This window comes from Rutilus rutilus (genome assembly GCF_951802725.1).
Source record: "Rutilus rutilus genome assembly, chromosome: 8".
Taxonomy (NCBI): Eukaryota; Metazoa; Chordata; class Actinopteri; order Cypriniformes; family Leuciscidae; genus Rutilus; species Rutilus rutilus.
Genome location: NC_140222.1, coordinates 4,565,153 through 4,587,791, shown reverse-complemented (window position 1 = coordinate 4,587,791; position 22,639 = coordinate 4,565,153). Strand labels below are relative to the sequence as shown.

The 22,639-nt window shown below is 44.5% G+C and overlaps 1 long non-coding RNA gene across 1 annotated transcript; it reads right to left on the bottom strand.

Moving 5' to 3' along the window:
- Positions 1–2,035, bottom strand: LOC311295749. The gene is made up of 2 exons (XR_014628376.1): positions 1,957–2,035; positions 1–1,141 (listed from the first exon to the last, which is right to left on the bottom strand). It is a non-coding gene; the product is annotated as an uncharacterized lncRNA (long non-coding RNA).
- Positions 2,036–22,639: the final 20,604 nt, after the last annotated feature.

The window sequence follows — 22,639 nt, the reverse complement described above, 5'->3', positions numbered from 1 at the left end:
TAAAGTATAATGATATTTATTTATACCATGAAGCAAAATTATATACAAGAATGAAACGTCTAGATGATGTTCTTTGATCTGAATCTCAGTAGAAACTGCTGGTCTTGAAGATTAACTTTATTCACTGTGACAAATTTAGATGATGTTTTTGTCCTGTCGCTCGTTGTGGCTGGTTAGGACAGATTTTGAAGAGATGTTATTGCTCGATGGTGTTATTGTGTCACGTTCGGTGAGGATGCGGCATTAGACCTGAAAGTGCTGGATCTGAAGATGATCTACTTTCTGTGATTGTATTTATTGTGACTGAGTAGAGAAGATATCTGAGTGAAGCTCTTCCCACATTCAGTGCAGTGATACGGTTTCTCTCCAGTGTGGATCCTCTCGTGTGTTTTCACATGATCTGACCGACGGAATGTCTTGTCGCAGTGTGAACACTTGTAAGGTTTCTCTCCAGTGTGAGTCCTCCAGTGCAGTTTCAAATGTATAGCGGTAATAAAACTCTTCCCACAGTCAAAGCACTTATGAGCTTTTTCACCAGTATGTGTTTTATGATGTGCTTTTAATTCCTGCAGACGTGAAAATCTTTTTTCACACAAAGAACATGAATGTGGTTTCTCCTGTGAATGAACGAACATGTGGCTCTTCAGGCCTGTAGCCCTCGAAAATCTTCTCCCACATTGATCACATTCGTACGGTTTCTCTCCAGTGTGGATGTTCATGTGTACATGAAGGTTTGATGATTGAGTAAAACTCTTCCCACACTGATCACATGTGAACGGTTTCTCTCCAGTGTGGAGCCTTGTGTGAATCTCAAGACATTTCTTGTATTTAAAACTCTTTCCACACACAGAACATGAATATGGTTTCTCATGTGAATGAACTCTCAGGTGGCTCTTTAGGGCTGAAGCACACAAAAATGTTCTGCCACATTGATCACAGTCATACAGTTGCTCACCAGTGTGGATGTTCATGTGTTCCTGAAGGGCTTCTTGTCGTGTGAAACTACTCAGACACTGATGGCAGATGAAATATTTCTTGTCTCTTATTTTTAAAGAAATACTTTCAGTCTGTGAGGGAGTTTCTTCTTCAGTTTTGACATGATGTTTCTCCTCTCCAATCTCCTCATTTTCCTCCATCAGGCCTGAAATGAAAACAAAAATCATAATTTTAGTGCATTTTTATTAACTGATACCACAAATGAGGTATATTGAAGGCTTATGGGAATATTCTATCATTTATTTGTGAACTGATGTGAGCGTTAGGAAAATAATAATTCTATTAAAAAACATGGGAAGCGGCAGTGCGTTTCATTCATATGTTGACATTATTGTTTGTATTTGCACTGTAAACGTTGGGGCATTATAGTTATTCTGTGGTAATTTTGGGTCTCTGTGGTAAAAAGAAAATATTTGAATTCAGACAGCCAGAATATACCCTTAAATATTATATGTCATCTCTATTTAAAAGATTATAGTATTACATATCACATCTGACACAAACATACAAACTATAACAATATAACACCAATTTTTAGAGTTTGGTCTTTCAGATTACTGTCAATGACATTACATAACTAATTATGTCCATCACTAAAATGACTGCCACATTAAAGACCAAGATAGCAATTATTTTTTCTATCCCCATGACATTTCCTCACAGATCAAAACTTTGTTTTGATCAAAAGTTTGAGATTATACATTCAATAACACTACATTATCACTCTCAAAATGAAACATATGACAAGATCGTTCATGTTTGAATGATTTCAACATTTTCCTCAGATGTTCGTTTCGTGCTGAACTAAATCAGTCTACAGACGCCAGAAAAGACGCACATTAGCGCTTTATCCGATGAAAACAGTTCAGAAATAACCCTGTAAATGTTACTGAAACAAACTGTGTAAAGTGTATTTTATGGGTGTGTAAATACGCGAAATATCTGACCTGCAGAACTCACCTCAGAAGACACAACAAACGCGCCGAACGAGTAAACTACTGATGACGTCAGCGCGGTGATCTTCTTCTTCTTCTTCTTTGGTGTTTATTGGCGGTTGGCAAACCAATTTGTAGGTGCATTACCGCCACCGACTGGACTGGAGTGTGGACAGGATACATGCTTATAGACCTTATGTAGCTCCGCCCCTTTTCAGCGCTGCGCTCATTGTCTTTTGACTTCCGGTCTGTATTTTCACAGCGTTTTGCGTGTTTATTAATGAACGGCTCGTTTTAAAATCTTCCCGGTCGATTTACATTTGTTAAGTCATCTGCTTTAAACATTACAGTCCTCATGATAACTTTCGTTAACTTTACATTAAATAAATCCACTTAAAAGGCTAATTACTCCTGGACAGAAATGCCATAGAAATGTACAGAGCGACCGCAAAACGGAAGTTAAAAGACAATATTCCAAAGATGGCGGCGCCCTTGTTTCTCTGGTGCATAAGGTCTATAGGATTGACATAATGCGACATATGAATGAAAATTCATGAGGAAACAACAACAAAACAAAACGTAAAAAAAAACAAAAAAAAAACAGCCTAAATTCTTTTACTTAATTTCGTTTCTTTAATAAACTTAATAATACTATCATATATAGCTTTTTCCTTTAGTATACCTATTATAGAAAAATCTTAATGCTCAGCTTTAATTAGTGACTGAATGAAATTACGTCTTTCATTGTTGTATTTCCTGCAGTAAAGTATTACATGTTCAACTGTCTCTTGCTGACTACAGTGATTACATTCCCCTGTTGGGTGCTTGCCAATTTTAAACAATGTACTATTCAATCAGCGCGGTGATGCCAAATGAACGTGCCAAATATTGCAAACTATTTGGCTGCATTCGAAACCGCATACTCACTGAGTAGGTACTTAATTTCAATAAGTACTTACTTAACGAGCGCTAAAAGAGTAGGTAATTTATAGCCAGATCTCGTTAAGTAGGCTATGAATGCGAGCCGTACATCATCCGCTATGTTGACGTTTTCATGTGTCCTACAACGTTATTACAAGCGCAACAACTTATCCTTAACAATAAATATTTTTATTACGAAAACCCAAAATCTTTATCTCTTGAATATGTTAATTTCTTTATTTTATCCACAGTTTTTCACCCACAAGCAAAAGCATTATGATTGTTCATTGTTAATACAACCTTGGTATATTTCGTAATGTCTGTAATGTCTGCACAAAGGAGACGGGCAGCTGCTCGAAGATCTCACCTTTGGAAAAAAACTGTTGATTTATACTCGAAAAATGTATATTACCCCAGAACAAATTGTATTGCTAACCCACCCCAAAACTTACACACAATAATAATGATAAATGCTGGCCAATACTTAGCCTAATTATATTACCTTTGTTTTACTGAAAATTATATAATTTAATAAAACAAGCTAAATGTAATTTGTTTTGTCATATGACATAGCTATGCATGAATACACTATAGATAAATGCAGTGAAAACATTAACATTTTCAGTCAAGCAAAGAATTAAAGCATTAATTAAATAATTATATTTTTATTTACTGACAACAATAAGAAACATGAATAAATTAGTAAAAGAACAAATAAAAGTAACCAAATGCACAAACAATAACACAATAAACAAATGCATATACAAGTCAACAACACATGAAACTTTATTCAAACTACAATCATGTATTTACAGCAAGGGCGTAGATTTGGTTTGAACATTGGGGGGGTTGAAGTTTGGGTATGCCCCCTTTTCATGTGATCATGGTATAAATATTGGGGGGGTTGTAATGCATAGATTTAAATATTGGGGGGGTTATCTCCCCCCCAACCCCCCCACAAATTACGCCCCTGATTTACAGGCAGTGAACCCCACATCCTACTGCCATCTCAACACAGCGGTTCTCATTCTTCAGATTTATTCTGATGAAGCAGCTGACTGCCAGAGATGAGCCGTGCCTTCGTGCCGGAGGCTGTTGCGTGCTGTGCTTCACAATCTGAGGCAATAAGGGCCAGTGGAGTGATGGAGGATCTCATAAGGGCAGGTGGAGTGATGGAGGGTCTCGTAAGGGCAGGTGGAGTGATGGAGGGTCTCGTAAGTGCAGGTGGAGTGATGGAGGGTCTCGTAAGTGCAGGTGGAGTGATGGAGGGTCTCGTAAGTGCAGGTGGAGTGATGGAGGGTCTCGTAAGGGCAGGTGGAGTGATGGAGGGTCTCGTAAGTGCTAGTGGAGTGATGGAGGGACTCGTAAGGGCAGGTGGAGTGATGGAGGGTCTCATAAGGGCAGATGGAGTGATGGTGGGTCTCATAAGGGCTGGTGGAGTGATGGAGGGTCTCGTAAGGGCAGGTGGAGTGATGGAGGGTCTCGTAAGTGCTAGTGGAGTGATGGAGGGACTCGTAAGGGCAGGTGGAGTGATGGAGGGTCTCATAAGGGCAGATGGAGTGATGGAGGGACTCGTAAGGGCAGGTGGAGTGATGGAGGGACTCGTAAGGGCAGGTGGAGTGATGGAAGGTCTCATAAGGGCAGGTGGAGTGATGGAGGGTCTCATAAGGGCAGGTGGAGTGATGGAGGGTCTCATAAGGGCAGGTGGAGTGATGGAGGGTCTCATAAGGGCAGATGGAGTGATGGTGGGTCTCATAAGGGCTGGTGGAGTGATGGAGGGACTCGTAAGGGCAGATGGAGTGATGGTGGGTCTCGTAAGGGCTGGTGGAGTGATGGAGGGACTCGTAAGGGCAGATGGAGTGATGGTGGGTCTCGTAAGGGCAGGTGGAGTGATGGAGGGTCTCGTAAGGGCTGGTGGAGTGATGGAGGGTCTCGTAAGGGCAGGTGGAGTGATGGAGGGTCTCGTAAGTGCTAGTGGAGTGATGGAGGGACTCGTAAGGGCAGGTGGAGTGATGGAGGGTCTCATAAGGGCAGATGGAGTGATGGAGGGTCTCATAAGGGCTGGTGGAGTGATGGAGGGACTCGTAAGGGCAGGTGGAGTGATGGAAGGTCTCATAAGGGCAGGTGGAGTGATGGAGGGTCTCATAAGGGCAGGTGGAGTGATGGAGGGTCTCATAAGGGCAGGTGGAGTGATGGAGGGTCTCATAAGGGCAGATGGAGTGATGGTGGGTCTCATAAGGGCTGGTGGAGTGATGGAGGGACTCGTAAGGGCAGATGGAGTGATGGTGGGTCTCGTAAGGGCTGGTGGAGTGATGGAGGGACTCGTAAGGGCAGGTGGAGTGATGGAAGGTCTAGTAAGGGCAGGTGGAGTGATGGAGGGACTCATAAGGGCAGGTGGAGTGATGGAAGGTCTAGTAAGGGCAGGTGGAGTGATGGGGGGTCTCGTAAGGGCAGGTGGAGTGATGGAGGGACTCATAAGGGCTGGTGGAGTGATGGAGGGACTCGTTAAGGGCCGGTGGAGTGAAGGAGGGACTCATAAGGGCTGGTGGAGTGATGGAGGGTCTCATAAGGACATGTGGAGTGATGGAGGGACTCGTAAGGGCCGGTGGAGTGAAGGGCAGGTGGAGTGATGGAGGGTCTCGTAAGGGCTGGTGGAGTGAAGGGCAGGTGGAGTGATGAAGGGTCTCATAAGGACATGTGGAGTGATGGAAGGTCCCATAAGGGCAAGTGGAGTGATGGAGGGACTCATAAGGGCAGGTGGAGTGATGAAGGGTCTCATAAGGACATGTGGAGTGATGGAAGGTCCCATAAGGGCAAGTGGAGTGATGGAGGGACTCATAAGGGCAGGTGGAGTGATGGAGGGTCTCGTAAGGGCTGGTGGAGTGAAGGGCAGGTGGAGTGATGGAGGGTCTCGTAAGGGCTGGTGGAGTGAAGGGCAGGTGGAGTGATGAAGGGTCTCATAAGGACATGTGGAGTGATGGAAGGTCCCATAAGGGCAAGTGGAGTGATGGAGGGTCTCGTAAGGGCAGGTGGAGTGAAGGGCAGGTGGAGTGATGAAGGGTCTCATAAGGACATGTGGAGTGATGGAAGGTCCCATAAGGGCTGGTGGAGTGATGGAGGGTCTCGTAAGGGCAGGTGGAGTGAAGGGCAGGTGGAGTGATGAAGGGTCTCATAAGGACATGTGGAGTGATGGAAGGTCCCATAAGGGCAAGTGGAGTGATGGAGGGTCTCATAAGGGCAGGTGGAGTGATGGAGGGTCTCGTAAGGGCTGGTGGAGTGATGGAGGGACTCGTAAGGGCAGGTGGAGTGATGGTGGGTCTCGTAAGGGCAGGTGGAGTGATGGAGGGTCTCGTAAGGGCAGGTGGAGTGATGGTGGGTCTCATAAGGGCAAGTGGAGTGATGGAGGGTCCCATAAGGGCAAGTGGAGTGATGGAGGGTCCCATAAGGGCAAGTGGAGTGGTGGAGGGTCTCATAAGGACATGTGGAGTGATGGAGGGTCTCATAAGGGCAGGTAGTGTGATGGAGGGTCTCGTAAGGGCAGGTTGAGTGATGGAGGGTCTCGTAAGGGCAGGTGGTGTGATGGAGGGTCTCGTAAGGGCAGGTGGAGTGATGGAGGGTCTCGTAAGGGCTGGTGGAGTGATGGAGGGTCTCATAAGGGCAGATGGAGTGATGGAGGGTCTCATAAGGGCAGATGGAGTGATGGTGGGTCTCATAAGGGCAGGTAGAGTGATGGTGGGTCTCATAAGGGCAGATGGAGTGATGGTGGGTCTCATAAGGGCAGATGGAGTGATGGAGGGACTCGTAAGGGCAGATGGAGTGATGGAGGGACTCGTAAGGGCAGATGGAGTGATGGTGGGTCTCATAAGGGCAGGTAGAGTGATGGTGGGTCTCATAAGGGCAGATGGAGTGATGGTGGGTCTCATAAGGGCAGGTAGTGTGATGGAGGGTCTCGTAAGGGCAGGTGGAGTGATGGAGGGTCTCGTAAGGGCAGGTGGAGTGATGGAGGGTCTCGTAAGGGCAGGTGGAGTGATGGAGGGTCTCGTAAGGGCTGGTGGAGTGATGGAGGGTCTCGTAAGGGCAGGTGGAGTGATGGAGGGTCTCGTAAGGGCAGGTGGAGTGATGGAGGGTCTCGTAAGGGCAGGTGGAGTGATGGAGGGTCTCGTAAGGGCTGGTGGAGTGATGGTGGGTCTCATAAGGGCAGGTAGAGTGATGGTGGGTCTCATAAGGGCAGATGGAGTGATGGTGGGTCTCATAAGGGCAGGTAGTGTGATGGAGGGTCTCGTAAGGGCAGGTGGAGTGATGGAGGGTCTCGTAAGGGCAGGTGGAGTGATGGAGGGTCTCGTAAGGGCAGGTGGAGTGATGGAGGGTCTCGTAAGGGCTGGTGGAGTGATGGAGGGTCTCGTAAGGGCAGGTGGAGTGATGGAGGGTCTCGTAAGGGCAGGTGGAGTGATGGAGGGTCTCGTAAGGGCAGGTGGAGTGATGGAGGGTCTCGTAAGGGCAGGTGGAGTGATGGAGGGTCTCGTAAGGGCTGGTGGAGTGATGGTGGGTCTCATAAGGGCAGGTAGAGTGATGGTGGGTCTCATAAGGGCAGATGGAGTGATGGTGGGTCTCATAAGGGCAGATGGAGTGATGGAGGGACTCGTAAGGGCAGATGGAGTGATGGAGGGACTCGTAAGGGCAGATGGAGTGATGGTGGGTCTCATAAGGGCAGGTAGAGTGATGGTGGGTCTCATAAGGGCAGATGGAGTGATGGAGGGACTCGTAAGGACAGGTGGAGTGATGGTGGGTCTCATAAGGGCAGATGGAGTGATGGTGGGTCTCATAAGGGCAGATGGAGTGATGGTGGGTCTCGTAAGGGCAGATGGAGTGATGGAGGGACTCGTAAGGGCAGGTGGAGTGATGGTGGGTCTCGTAAGGGCAGGTGGAGTGATGGTGGGTCTCGTAAGGGCAGGTGGAGTGATGGAGGGTCTCGTAAGGGCAGGTGGAGTGATGGTGGGTCTCGTAAGGGCAGGTGGAGTGATGGTGGGTCTCATAAGGGCAGGTAGAGTGATGGAGGGTCTCGTAAGGGCTGGTGGAGTGATGGAGGGTCTCGTAAGGGCAGGTGGAGTGATGGAGGGTCTCATAAGGGCAGGTGGAGTGATGGAGGGTCTCGTAAGGGCAGGTGGAGTGATGGAGGGTCTCGTAAGTGCTGGTGGAGTGATGGAGGGTCTCGTAAGGGCAGGAGGAGTGATAGAGGGTCTCATAAGAGCAGGTGGAGTGATGGAGGGTCTCGTAAGAGCAGGTGGAGTGATGGAGGGTCTCATCCATGGCACCGTTTCCAGGATTCAGCTCTGGGCTCCTCATCCTCGGTGCTCACACCAGTCTGCAGAGATTTCAGATCTCAGATTTTTTTCTGCTTCACCACAAAAAGATCTGGAGCAAATGCACAGAAATCAAGTATCAGAAAAGTGTTGTAATAGCTCTGTTTGAAATTACAATAATTAAAATAAACTACAACTTAGTATTTAAATAGATTTTGTTATTCATTTCTGTAGTATGTTCACTCAAAGCCTTTGATGGAAGCATTCAGCTTCATGAGCAACTCTCCACTGGATAAACACACATCTGTTCATCTGTCCCTGAAACATCCAGACAAGATTCATGTTACCTCTGTGATTTATGAACTCAATAAACACACATTCATCTGACCCTGTAACATCCAGACAAGATTCACATTACCTCTGTGATTTATAAGCTCAATAAACACACACGTGTTCATCTCACCCTGTAACATCCAGACAAGATTCAAATTACCTCTGTGATTTATAAGCTCAATAAACACACACGTGTTCAATGTTCATCTCACCCTGTAACATCCAGACAAGATTCAAATTACCTCTGTGATTTATGAACTCAATACTACATTTACATGTTGAGGTTGTTGCTGATGTGTTAACTCACTTTTTATCCAACATAAATGTTCCTCAATTTATCAACAGTACAGATAAAATATATAACTTATGTTTACTTCATAGATTTATGTACCTTCCTTACAGATCATTTATCTAATATAAGCAGTGTTGACAACAGTGAATTCTCTTACATAATAGCACACATTCATCACTCAGATGTCTATTTCATGTTGTGATGTGCTCATCTGCAATACTTTTAGAATATTTTCCTGTCAGATGTAAATAGACATTTAAAATGAGCGTCTTTAAGATGTATATGGTTTATGTAAATCCACTTTCGAGACGTAAATGTGTGCTTACTGGAGCTCCCCTGATAGCTATACATAATAAAATGTGTTTTTACAGCAAAATCACCCGGAGAATGGGCGTGGCCAACGGCTATAATTGAGCCCATTGTCCGCCTGGGACTTCAGATTTAATCTCCTTAAGCGAATCACCACTTCGCTGATCTCCGGATAAGATGCCTTTTCGCCGCCATCGAAAAGCCTTCAGCGGAACAAGCCACCTGCTTTGCAGTTCCGAGGACGCTGGCATTCCTGTTTTTTCAACTGGATGCCGCCTTCAGCCACCGTTCTGCTGTGCCATCCGGCGCGCAATATATCCTTTTAACGCTATAGTGTGTTCGCCGTTGTGTCACACTTTTTCTAAAAGAGCAAATTTGAGGCGTTGCTGCAAATACCTCGAATCGGCGGAGACCGTCACATCCTCTGCACTTCCTGTCTGGGCCGTTACCACGTGGAAGCTGCACTCGCTAAGGGCGGGTGGAGGGATCAGGGAAAGCAATCAGAAAAGCGGGAAAGCGGGTGGACGGAAGTGTGCAAGTGTGCAGTGCTACTAATAGCCCCTCTCTGGAATAGGGCTGGGCGATATATCGCATGACATTGTTAGGCACATCTCGCCAGTAAAGCCGGTTCCTTGATTAGTAGTAAATCGCCATCACCTGCTTTCAGATGGAGCGGCATTTACAACACAGAGCCATAGTTAACTGACAAGCTGAGCCATATCGCATTAATTATTGCGGATCGCTACTCTGGAAGACCCAGCTATGGTTCTCCCAGTTGACACAACTGCTGAAAACAGCCCCATGGCCAATTCCGCTGAGGAGAGATCTCCTCACGCAGGCGAACGGGAAAATCTGGCATCCCCGTCCCGATTTGTGGGGCCTTCATGTATGGCCCCTCAACAGGTACCCGGGTGTCTCCCGGATAAGGTTCTGAAAACCATCACTGAAGCAAGAGCGCCCTCAACTAGGCGCCTCTACGCTCAGATATGGAGGGTGTTCTCTGGCTGGTGCGCTGCACAGAGCCTGCACCCCTACTTGATGAAAATGTAATGTGATGCCGCCGGCGCCGTTTTAATGACGGACAAAATGCACATTTGTACACATTCGCTGGTCAAAAACCCCGTAACTGCCTTTGAGTTTGACTTTTGTAAAATGTTAACAAAATATTGATAAGTAATACAACAACATATAGCCTAATTTGTATTTGTATTTGTATTTGTATTTGTATTGTCGCCCCCGCGCTGTTTTGTACTAGAACTTACACAAAGCGACTGAGTGATCCTCGTCACCTAGGTAACATATATTTCTAAGAAATTTCTTCTTTGATTTATGATTGCTGATACACGTAATTAACATTTAATCCTGTTATGGTAATAATATTAAATTATGGTTAATTAAAGGCTGTTAATATGCATGTATCCGCTATCTAGCTAATTTTTTAATCTATAGTAGGGGTCGACCGATTAATCGGTCGGACGATTAATCGGCCGATTTTTTGCATTTTTTAACATAATCGGCATCGGCCAATATCCAGTATATCAAGCCGATTATTAGGCGGGCGCATCTGTGGGCAGCCTAGTGTTGTTGTGGAACACGTGTTCGACGCACGCTGCTTAGAGTCATTCTCCAGCAGAGTGAGCAGACCTCATCCAGTGCCTACGGAAGGAGATCAGTTCCTTGGAGAAAACTCCTTTATATTTAATTAAAACCTTTTGATATGTTACTGCCAACTTCGAGAAAAAATATGAATCTAGGCGACATGACGTTCGGCTATTTTGGATATTGAGAGCGTAGTTGAGGTTGCATTAGCACAGCAGAAGGGTTGCTATCATGTCACAATAAGTAAGCAAGAATTTTGCAATTACAGACAGAGAATCTGAGACTTTTATTTGTTCTGTTTTGTGTGTCTTATTTTGAGAGGGTTGTCACTCAATGCAGAGAAATAAGTAATAAAAAAGTGACCAACGCACTATAGGTTAGTGAAGGACTGGCTTTTCTTTGCTAGCGTCGTTGTTGCTAGGGTTGGGTAGCTACAGATAGACCCGGTGCTAATATGGCACTGGTGCCTTAACGACCGTTATTTACCAGACCGAATATCAATGCGGATTTCTGTGCTTCATTTCGGTGCTACTGTTATGCCTGTGCTTCTCTTGGATGCTCTGAAAACGGACGTTAGAAACGTGACGCTAGTCAGCAGTTAACTTTAGCATACCGTTAGCTAGTAGCTGGATTAAAAACGGTTAAAATGCTGGCCAAACAGTGTAATGTGTGACTGTATTTCACTGTAGACTAGGGGTGGAACGGTACATGTATTCGTATTGAACCGAAACGGTACGGGTGTCACGGTTCGGTGTATAAATTTACACGGAGAATACATGGTATAAAAATAAATAAAACTCGCGTGCAAAATTAATTCATGTAATGCGGAACTACTGTTAGATACGCGGGTTCTTTAGGGACACCTAATCTGTAGCTCCGCCTTAGCTCTGAAGCAGGCAGCGATGTAAAGATTGCAATGCTGGAATCATATACTGTCTATGGCTGGAATATGGTGTGTGTGTGAGAGAGAGGGAGGGGCGCGGGCGCGATCGAAAAGTCGCGTGTGTTTAAAGTCGCAAAGTGTTTACTTATATTTGTGTGTGTGTGTGTGTGTGTATGTGTGTGTGTGCGTGAAGCGCGGATGCGATCGAACAGTGGAAACATAAAAACATACTCCGTCATTTTGTTTATAGTCTACAAGACATACAGACAAACTGCAAATTGTTTAAAATTAAGGAAAACATTCAGGTACAATTACCAAATATACCTCAAGGTCTTTTTGTCTTTTGTACAAGTGCAGATTGGTCAAGTGTTCATTGTTCAATAAATGTTTTTGTTTTGTTGAGAAATCTTGTCTATCTTAAGTAATTATTTGTGTTACATTTTATCTTTCAAATAGAGGTTAAAAACAAGCACATAATCGGCCAAATATCGGCCAAAATAAATCGGCAGCATTAATCGGCCATCGGCCGACCCGGATTTCAAAAGATCAGCATCGGCATCGGCCTGAAAAAAAACATATCGGTCGACCTCTAATCTATAGTATTCTATACTCTTCGCTCGTCTTCACATGTATAAATGTAGTAAAACATGTTTTTTTTAGGGCTTAAGGGCTAAAGAAGCCCTGAAAACCCTGTATATCTACAGTATATTATATATATTATGGTTGTTATTAATAGTGAATAAATCTAAAGCTTTTGAGACTATTATTTTGTGTTATTGAATTTGTGTTATTGAAATGAAGATGTGACCATTTCTTCCTTTTATGTAGGCTTACTAAATAATCTTAATCTAAAAAAAACAAAAAACAAAAATCAAAGGGAGGGGGGTGCCCTTTTTCAGTTTCAACACATGCCCCTCAAAAGGTCTGTGCACGGCCCTGATCACAGCAGTTAAACCCTACACCAAGGTCTAAGCTACGTCCTTGCTTCAGGTTGCAGTTTCTGTAAAAAATTATTGTGATTTTAACAGTCAAAGACTGTAAAAATGCTAAAGTGAAAAACTGTTAATTGGTTAACAGAAAGCTTCCTTACTATATACGGTAAACAACTGTGATAGATCTAATGGTACATTTAATGTAAATTTACAGTTTTTGGAAGTGAAAAAGAACAAGTCATTGTATAATTTACAGTGAAAAAACGTAAATTGACATTCCCACAATTCCCTGTGTGACCCTTCACATTTGATCTATTTTTGTTGAAATAACTGTTTCTTCATAGTTTTTTTAGTTTTTTGTAATCAGGTATGACATTAGGGTTTTATGTTACATTTAATGTTGTTAAATTAATGTTTATTGCATTTTTTTAATTTCATGTGTGTTGTCAGCACCGATAGCCTCATGGGCAGCGTGCCGACATATAGCACCATTGCGCTTCGGGTGACCTGAGTTCGAATCCCGGCTCGTGGACCTTTCCAATGTAGATGTACATAGTTCTTCAACCTTGGTAACAGTCCAGAACAAATTCAATACTCCACACAGCAATTCCAGACACAAGCAGAATGTCATGACTACCAGTCAGATTGCTCTGATACACTGTTCCTCTCCCCTCACAGTCGAAGAAGTCGATGGGCGACCGCTAGGCTCCGGCCGGGTTTCCCACGTCACTCAAGAGATCCGCATGCGGACTGGAGCCCTTCACCGTGAAACCATCCAATTCTATGTACTTCATGCTCCGCACACACCTGTCATCCTGGGCCTGCCCTGGCTCCGCAAGCATACTCCAGTGGGCAAGAGGCCAAATCGTCTGTTGGGGGAAGAACTGTCATGCTACCTGTCTCACCAATGTCACACCGTTATCAGTCCAAAGTATCATTGAGCCCCGGGAGGACGCTGTGATGAACCGCCTCCCATCCGTGTATCACGATCTGTCGGAGGCCTTCAGCAAGACAAAAGCCTCCAGGCTTCCTCCTCACCGTGCCATCGATCTGGTGCCGGGCACCATGCCTCCCAAGGGCCGAGTTTTCCCACTCTCCCAACCAGAAACCGAGGCCATGCGAAAATACATTGAAGAGGAACTCTTGAAGAGGAAGGGCTTCATACGTTCTTTAACGTCCCCTGCATCGGCCGGGTTTTTCTTTGTGCAGAAGAAAGACGGCGGTCTCCGACCCTGTATTGATTAAAGAGCTCTCAATTACTGCACAATCAAGTTCCGCTACCCGCTGCCCCTAGTGCCCGCCATCTTGGAACTGCTTCGCACGGCCAGATTCTACAGTGTGTGTAGAGTATCTGCGGTGTGCCTATAACCTGATCCGCATCCGCGAAGTGGACGAGTGGAAGACCGCCTTTTCCACCTGCACGGGGCACTATGAATATCTTGTTATGCCATTCGGCCTGGCAAACAGTCCAGCCGTCTTCCAGTCTTTCATAAATGATGTGTTCCAAGATATGCTCCACCGAACTGTTATCATTTACATTGATGACATCCTGATTTATTCAGACACCTTAAAAGACCACATCCAGCACGTCCGGGCAGTCCTCCAAAGACTCATCCAGCATCAACTCTACGCTAAGATCGAGAAGTGTGATTTCCACCAGACCACTACAACATTCCTGGGTTATGTCATCAGTCCAGAAGGCGTGGCAATGGACGAGAGTAAGGTCAAGGCAGTTTTGAACTGGCCTCAACCCACCTCCCTGAAGGAGTTGCAATGCTTCCTTGGGTTTGCGAACTTTTACCGCCGCTTCATTAGGGACTTGCATAGTGGCAGGGCCCCTTACCTCTCTGGTGCGGAAAAGCGTCTCCCCTGGAATGAGGGCGCCACCCACGCCTTCAACCAACTCAAGCAACGGTTCACCACGGCCCCCATCCTGCACCATCCCAACCCAGAGTTGCCCTTTGTAGTGGAAGTGTACGTCTCTAACACGGGCCTAGGTGCCATTCTGTCCCAACAGCAAGGATCTCCACCCAAGTTATACCCCTGTGCCTACTACTCCAGGAAGCTCAACGCGGCAGAGCGGAACTACGATGTAGGTGATCGTGAACTGCTGGCTATGAAAGCCGCTTTCGAGGAGTGGCGGTATTGGCTGGAGGGAGCCTCACACCCTTTCACTGTACTCACGGACCACAAGAATCTAGAGTACCTCTGCACAGCCAAGAGGTTGAATCCCAGACAAGCCAGATGGTCTCTGTTCTTCACTCGGTTCCAATTCACGGTCACTTACCTTCCCGGTTCTAAGAACACTAAGATGTTATATGTCAATATGTCTCGGACCTGACCTCCCAGACTCCTGAAACAGTCCTGAACCCCGACCTCGTCCTCGGCTCTATCCAGTGGGATATTGAAACCAAGCTCAGTCAGGCCAACGCCCAGATAGAAGTTCCCCCAGACTGTACTCCCAATAGAGTTTATGTCCCCGAAGCACTCCGAAAAAGGGTCCTGGAACACGTACACGCTCTCCCCAGCTCTGGGCACCCAGGAATCACAGCCACCATTCAACTCCTCCAGAACCACTACTGGTGGCCCACCTTAGTCCGCGACGCCAGCAAGTTCATCCAGCAGTGCCAGAACTGTAACACTCAGAAAGCATCCCGACTACTGCCCGCCGGTCTACTCCATCCTCTTCCAGTCCCGCAACGCCCCTGGTCACATATTGCCATCGATTTTATTACTGATTTACCCCCCTCCGACGGTCACACCACCATCCTCACAGTGGTAGACCGTTTCTCCAAAGCCTGTCGCCTTATTCCGCTCGCCAAACTCCCCACTGCTCTGCAGACGGCTGAACACCTCTGCAACCTGGTGTTCCGATTTTATGGGCTGCCTGAAGATATCGTGTCCAATAGGGGTCCCCAATTCACCTCTCGAGTCTGGGCAGCCTTCTTCCAGATGCTCCAGATTAACGTGAGCCTTACGTCCGGGTACCATCCCCAGGCCAACGGACAAGTCGAGCGCCTCAACCAAGAAATCATCCGGTTCCTTCGGTCTTACTGCCACCTTCATCAAGACGATTGTACTTAAGTCGGTACTTAATGTGGGCTGAGTACGCCCAGAACTCCATCCGAAAACACTCCACGGGTCTGACCCCCTTTCAATGTATCCTCGGCTTTCAACCACCCCTGTTCCCGTGGTCCGGCGAACCCACTAATGTCCCCTCCGTGGATGATTGGTTAAGGCGCAGTGAGGAGACATGGAACCTTGCACACACTCACCTCCAGCGGGCCATAAATCGCTGTAATAGACAGGCCGACCCACACCGCCGACCCAACCCAGAGTTCAAACCCGGCCAGTGGGTGTGGCTCTCTACTCGAGACCTCCGCCTCCGGCTCCCCTGCAAGAAACTCAGCCCGAGGTATGTGGGTCCATTTAAAATCCTCCGGCAAATCACCCCAATATCCTATCGTCTTGCCCTGCCTAATCACCTTCGCATTGCTCCCACTTTCCATGTTTCGCTGCTCAAGCCGGCCACGGACCCCACCGAGGAAGGGGAGGAGAGGTCCGCAGAGCCTGTCTGTGTTTGTGACCCTTGCTGAAACTCTCTCTTTGATTGTCTGCTGCCTGCCCATTGACCTTCTGCCTGATTCCTGGATCTCGTATCGTCTGCTGCCTGCCTCTGACCCCTTGCCTGGTTCCCTTTACGCCTTGCCTGCCCTGCTACACTGTTCTTGCTGGTATTGGACCCTTGCCTGTTGACTTTGAGTAATAAACTGTTGCAAATGGACCTGACTGAGTCTGATGTTTCACAACACAGAAACAGTTCTTATCCTCTTGATTAATATCCCGTTTGCGATGTCCCAAGGCAATGACATGAGATATAATGCTGGTAAGTTAGTCCTTTCTATCCCAACATGTACCATGCGGTAGCAACTGTACCATTGGTACATCTAAAGAGGGTACGTAAAAGGAGTCCTTCAACAAACAAAATATTAAACATTAGTATAAACCTCAAAAACAATGGAATACAATTTATACAGCCACCATTGAATATGAAACAAAAGAACCTTACTTTGAGCATAAAACGATACGTTTCCCAATCAGGACATCAGTAAAGGTAAGATTACCAGATGGAAGACAATTGGATGTGGACAATTTTTGTATTACCCCCCACTGTTTGCAAATTAAAGAAAGTAGCTGTGAAGTAAACTGAGCTCCATGATTCCTACTAGGATTCTGGCTATTTGGGGAGCTTTCGCCACTCTCAAAGCGAATAACTCCACCCACTTGGAACAGTAGTCAACAATAACTAAGAGATGTTTATTTTGCTTGACAATCTTTGGGAAGGGACCCATCAGATCAACCTCAAGCATGTAACATGGTTCGACTATTGGTGTGGACTGTAGATATCCAGACAACTTGGTTAACACAGGCTTATACTTTTGACATGTTTGCCAATCTTTACAATACTTCCACACATCAGTTCTCACATTTGGCCAGGTAAATTAGTTGAAAAAGCAGTCGACTTGGTAACTTTGACTACAGCCAGCAGCTCTGATGATCCTGCGTGTTCTTGGTTTCTGAACAACACATCGGCTACGACATTACATATACCTTTTCTGTAATTAACTGTGAATTGAAAGCCTTGCAGACATATAGTCCACCGTGTGAGACGAGAGTTTGGTTTAGGATGCTGAAAAACCTATGTGAGAGCCCTTCCAAGTATTGTCTACATTTCTCAACAGCCCACACAACAGCCAAACACTCTTTCTCTGAAACCAAATACGCTTTTTCTGCTCCTCTTAATAGCCTAGAAGGTTCCACATGTTCCTCTCCTTCTGTTTCCTGGGTTAATACAGCCCCCAATCCAATCTCACTAGCATCAGTCTGCACCTTGAATGTCTTACTGAAATCTGGAGGGGTTAGTACTGGTGCTTGGGTAAGGTCTTCCTTTATGATCTCCAAGGGACGCTGACATTGCTCAGTCCAAATCCATGAAGCTTTCTTTTGTTTAAGAGCATGTAAAGGTGCAGCTTTTGCTGAGAAATTTGGGATAAAATGGTGGTACCACCCTGCCAAACTCAAGAAATACTGAACATTCTTAATCGATTGGGGTATTGGAAAATGTGACCAAGAAAAGTCAATTCTCTTTGGATGAAGTTGCATTTTTTCAGATTGAGAGTGAGGCCAGTATCCTGTAAACATTTGAAGACTTGGTTTAAATGCTGAAGATGCTCCATTTCGTTCTGAGAATACACCACCACATCGTCTATACCAGACAACATTTTCTTAACATCAACATCCTCTTAAGTCTCTGAGTACATGTTCCATCAGTCTTTGGAATGAAGCAACAGAGTTTTTCAATCCAAAAGGAAGGCGTAAGAATTCAAATAGCCCCGAGGACGTCACAAATGCTGTTTTCTGGATACTATCTGCCTCCATCTCCATTTGCCAATAGCCACATTTAAGATTGAGTGTGGTAAACACAGCAGCTCCATGTAGTGACTCTAAAATGTCAGGAATTTGTGGCATGGGGTAAGCATCAAGATGTGTTTTCATATTCAGTCCCTGAATCTTGAGCCACCATCTTTCTTTGGAACGATTACCACAGGAGAAGCCCAAGGAGAGATTGAAGGACGTATGATTTATTTTGCTAACAACTTTTTGATTTCAGTATCTATGAACTGCTGCTTATCCCTAGAAACTTTGTAGGCTCTTTTCCTGACTGGGATTTCATCAGTGGTAATAATGCAATGTTTTACCAGGTTTGTGTGTCCAATGTCGTGGGTACAAACGGTTGGCCAGTCTAACATAAAATTTTCCAGATTCCTTTTAATCCAGGGTTGAGTGTCAGCTTTTTTAACAAGTTGCTGAACAGTCTGCAAGGTGTCATCAGTAACTGGAAGATTGGGTATAGCAAGATAAAAATGTGTGTCCCAATAGTGTCCCCTAATGGTGGGTAGTGGAATAGCACCATAAGTAACATTTAACTGTTACAATACTTCAATAGGTCAGTAAATTAACATGATATCAGATAATTAAATGTGGTTTATTACTGTAAATTTAAGTAAAGTCTGTAAAATTGAAAATGATTCTACCGTATTTTTTTACGGTAAATTTCTGGCAACCACAGCTGCCAGTTTTTTACCGTAAATTTAACCGATTTTTTTTTTTTTTACAGGCAGTGGTTCTCAACCGGTGGGAGGAACAGGAGCCTAACAGGATGGGAGAAAAAAAAAACTAAAACTAAAACTAGCAATTTTTTTTTTATCACTAAACTACTGTCATAAAAAGTTATAGTTTTGTATATACATAACTCCTGAATAAAAATAAAAATGTGTTTGGACTGATTTAAAAAAAAAAATTGAACAAATTTGATTGGTTTGTCAATAGTGAGCGCAAATTCAATTCAATTCAATTCAAATGTATTTGTATAGCGCTTTTCACAATACATATTGTTTCAAAGCAGCTTTACAGAAAGTGCATTTCAGAAATGTACATAGAGAAATACAGTTAGTTAATCATGTATTGATTTAGGGCATAAACATATCGCCAGCGTCGAGTCGTCTCTTCACGGGCGTCGAGTAGTCTCTTCACGGGCGTCGAGTCGTCTCTTCACGGGCGTCGAGTCGTCTCGTCACGAGCGTCGAGTCGTCTCTTCACGGGCGTCGAGTCGTCTCGTCACGGGCGTCGAGTCGTCTCTTCACGGGCGTCGAGTCGTCTCTTCACGGGCGTCAAGTCGTCTCTTCACGGGCGTCGAGTCGTCTCTTCACGGGCGTCGAGTCGTCTCGTCACGGGCGTCGAGTCGTCTCTTCACGGGCGTCGAGTCGTCTCGTCACGGGCGTCGAGTCGTCTCTTCACGGGCGTCGAGTCGTCTCGTCACGGGCGTCGAGTCGTCTCTTCACGGGTGTTGGGGCATCTGTAGTTTCCATGGGAGGCTGGATACAAACTGGAGCTGACGATCTGTATTCATCTCGGGACTAGCGTCCCGAGATAACAACAGAAAAGCAGATGGGAAATAATTAGCGTAGCTGCTGTTCATAATATTAATGCATTCAATCTGATTCAACTGTAGTATAAAAGGTAAGTATTACGTGAATGCTTGGCTAAAGAGATGCGTCTTTAATCTAGTTTTAAACTGGGACAGCGAATCTGAGACTCGAACAATATCAGGAAGACTATTCCAGAGTTTAGGAGCTAAATGTGAAAACGCCCTATGCAGGTGATAAGCGGTTTTATTAAGCGAGTCATTGAGTCGTTCATTCAAGCGATTCGTTCAAACGGCCGATTCATCAAGAATGAGACAGATGTTTGTGAATGGGTCATTGTATCTTTGACTCAACCGATTCGTTCAAAACACCGAATCATTCAAAACACGATTGAGTGTTGCTGTGAGATGCGCTATGCTGTGATCTTTGTTTGGATTCATCGGATCTATTTTCGCTGCTAAAATAGACCAAAACAGTCATTATTTCGTCTAAAATGTAAGTGACTTAATATTATTAACTTGTTTGTTGAACTGTCATATGAAATCAGTGTCACATTTTCAATCGTGAGGTGATGGTAAATTAAGTGATGGTCAATTGTCAGCTCTCTTGGTCGTCAGGTCGTGTGATGTATGTTGCTGAACTGTGTTCAAATGTTATAAATATAAAAACACCACATTTTGAAATTTAACTGCAGTATGTCAGTTTAGTTTATTTGTGTGTGCTGTGCTCATAGACTTTAGAAAACGGCGCTCATTTGTTTGATTTCTCCTCGAGAAGCTGCACAAGCCTCAAAAGTTTAAGGTCCTTGCACCCTGACTGAGTCCGAAACTGTCGTATTAGTTTTTTCATATTCGTCATTTGGTGGCTCTCAATTGTCAAAAACACCCCTCAAAATATTTGCTACGGATGCGAAAAATGCAGAAAATCGAACCATCCGAAATAATTTTTATGACGGACAGAAGTTTCAGAGGCTGCAAACGTATAAAACGTGAGGTCGTATTTAGTTTTATATAGTGATGGGGACGAGACCGCCAATGCAGAGTCCGAGTCAAGACCGAGTCTTTGAAGGGTCGAGTCCGACTCGAGACCAAGTCCTTTGGTTTTCAAATTCAGTCGAGTCCGAGTCAAGACCGAGTCTTTGAAGGGTCGAGTCCGAGTCGAGACCGAGTCCGTTGGTTAATATGGGAGGATTTGAACTTGAAACACGGAGTGTACTGACGCCTTTCCGTGGTTAAAACAACATTGCTTCTTATGTTTGTTCATGTTTATTTGAGGCTATAAATTAACTAGAAGGAAGAGATGATCGGTTCACGAGCAGCTTTAACTGATGCTCTACAGCGATCTGTCACTACACATTTAAGAGCCACAAAACGGTATTTATTGTTTAAATTTCTTTTAAAAAATGACCAAATTTGAAAGGCGAGACTTTGTTTAATATGTTTAATATCAAAAGTAACCCAAAAGTAACCTGGTCTGTCCTCAGCGTGTTGTCAGTCTCCTCTCTGCTCCGCGATGTATTTTTCACTGCGTGAGAACATGGTGTGGCGTGAGAACGGTGTATGGGTTCTATTATTGATGACTAGTGATGGGACGAGACCGCCTATGCCGAGTCCGAGTCAAGACCGAGTCTTTGTAAGAACAAGTCCGAGTCGAGTCCGAGAAAGCAGAAATCGGTCTCGAGACCGGACTCGAGTCCGAGACCGGACTCGAGTACTACATCACTAGTTTTATATATATAAAAAAACCGAATAAACTAGTCAGAATATAGGCTACAGTTAAAGTTTTCCTTTAGTTTTTGTGAAATGCTCACACACACGCACGCAGCCACGCACACACAAACAAACATGTGTAAATACATTTATGTTGTTAATAAATAAATAACAATAAATTGTTGTAACAGCAATATCTCCAAGTTTTGTTTTTCACTGTAAAAATGTCATGATTTGCCAATGCAAAGAGAGTACCGCCACCTTTTTCCCCCACTTCAAGCACTGATTATAACACAAACAAATCATCGTCCTGGCGACTTTTTTTTTTGTCAAAAGCGACAAATCCAGCGACTTTTACTGGTGTTTTTGGAGACTTTTGTGGTGTTTGGAGACTCAAAAGCACGAGTCACTCTGCAGTTTACTGTGCTCAACGAGGCAGGATTCTCAAAAATGACTGCACTCAAAACGAAATACCGCAATCGTGCACAAATCGAGGATGATTTGAGGCTATGTTTATCAAACATTGAGCCAAGAATTGAGGACCTTTGCAAGGCAAAGCAGGCTCAGGTCTCACATTAACATCACCTACCTGCAAGCTTCTGTAAAAAATGCAGATGATGCCTACTATTAGGCCTAATAATAATAACAATAATAAAGCATAAATTAATATCAGAGGTCTGGTGCCAATTCCCAATTATAGCAATAGCCTAGTAATGATAATAGGCCTACCTACCGCTACTGATGATAATAATAATAATAATAATAACTAGAAAAAAAAGTTCGTCGAGACAAACTTTAAGTTGGCTTGAGAAAGCTGGACCAGAGAGTTTGAAGAAGTTTGAAGTTTAAAGTAGTTTGAAGTTTAAATTAGTTTAAAGTTTAAATTAGTTTGAAGTTGAAAGTAGTTTGAAGTTTAAAGTAGTTTGAAGTTTAAAGCAGTTTAAAGGTTAAAGTAGTTTAAAGTTTAAAGTAGTTTAAAGTTTGAATTATTTTTAAGTTTAAAGTAGTTGAAAGTAGTTTGAAGTTTAAAGTACTTCGACGTTTAAAGTAGTTTGAAGTTCAAAGTAGTTTAAAATTTAAATTAGTTTGAAGTTTAAAGTAGTTTAAAGTTTCAAGTAGTTTAAAGTTAAAAAAGTTGCTAGGCTGTTGCTAGGGTGTTCTGGGTCGTTGCTATGTTGTTGCTAGGCGGTTGCTAGGGTCTTTTGGGTGGTTGCTAGGATATTTTGGGTGGTTGCTAGGGTATTTTGGGTGGTTGCTAGGGTGTTCTGGTTGGTTGCTAGGCGGTTGCTAGGGTGTTCTGGGTGGTTGCTAGGGTCTTTTGGGTAGTTGCTAGGCGGTTGCTAGGATATTTTGGGTAGTTGCTAGGGTCTTTTGGGTGGTTGCTAGGCGGTTGCTAGGATATTTTCGGTGGTTGCTAGGATATTTTTGGTGGTTGCTAGGGTCT